Genomic DNA, 1110 nt, shown 5'->3' with positions numbered 1-1110 from the left:
TGGAAATGTACATTACAACTTGTGAGGCATATTGGGGTGAAGTAAAACTGTGAGAAAAATGAGAGAGTGGGTAACAAGTCTGAAAAGTTGTGTTTTCACTAGCTTACAATTGCTGTAACCCCACTGGACATCACTTTGACATTAAAATTAAATTTAAAAAATAAGCTGCATGAAATAAAATTTCACTGTATTGGTATAGTAAATATTATTTTTTATGTAGTAACTTTTTTTTAAATTTAATTTAATTTTATTTGTGAACATACTGTACAGAGGAGTTACAGTTACATGGGCAGGATAATGCGTACATTTCTTACCAAGCATTGCAGCCTCCTCCTTTGTTTACCCTTCACATCCCTTCCCAGCCTCCCCCCTCCCCCCAATCCCAATCCTTCTCCTTCTCCCGCTTCCCCTCCTTCCCCCCCCTCCCAAAATCAGTACTATTTGGCATCTAATTTGAATTTTAATCAAAGGGCCATCAACTTGAATGTTGTCCAACTAGACAATATTTTCACAATATACTTGCCAATATTTTGAAAAAAGAATAAATGTAGTACTTTCTCTTGCTAAAACAGAAAACATTTTAATTCTACGGAAACCCAGAACTTTTAAAAGTAAATAAGTTGTTAAGAGGACAGAATATATGTGTTCTTCAAAATTCTTATGACTAATAACTACTCATTTTGAAATAATGAACACTCCATATCTGAGAGATTCAAAATAATACTTGTTTGCATGTTATGAAATTCTGCAATAGATGCATTTTCCAATGGGGTGTTACAGATAGAGAAGTGAACAGAAAAATAGCCACATTCTGATATAGTATAAAACTATGAAACATCAGTTATAATTAATTCTTCAAGAGTAAGCAATTATTTATCAGATTAAGCTATTATTTCTATGACCATCAATCCCAAGGTTTATCCAATAGTCATCTGAGACCAACAGTTTCCAACTTGTAGGGTGTAACTCAAAATTCCCTTAATTCACATCACGAATAGCTTATCTCCATTGTGAAAAAATACTACACCTCTGCTAATGTGATACCCTCCGTGTTCTGGAAAAAGCACCACAATAAACTGGGTTGCATCATTTTTCCTCTACTGGTATTCT

The sequence above is a fragment of the Dipodomys spectabilis genome, unplaced genomic scaffold (assembly GCF_019054845.1).
Source record: "Dipodomys spectabilis isolate Male_0828 unplaced genomic scaffold, ASM1905484v1 ptg000524l, whole genome shotgun sequence".
NCBI lineage: Eukaryota > Metazoa > Chordata > Mammalia > Rodentia > Heteromyidae > Dipodomys > Dipodomys spectabilis.
This window is presented reverse-complemented; position numbering follows the sequence as displayed.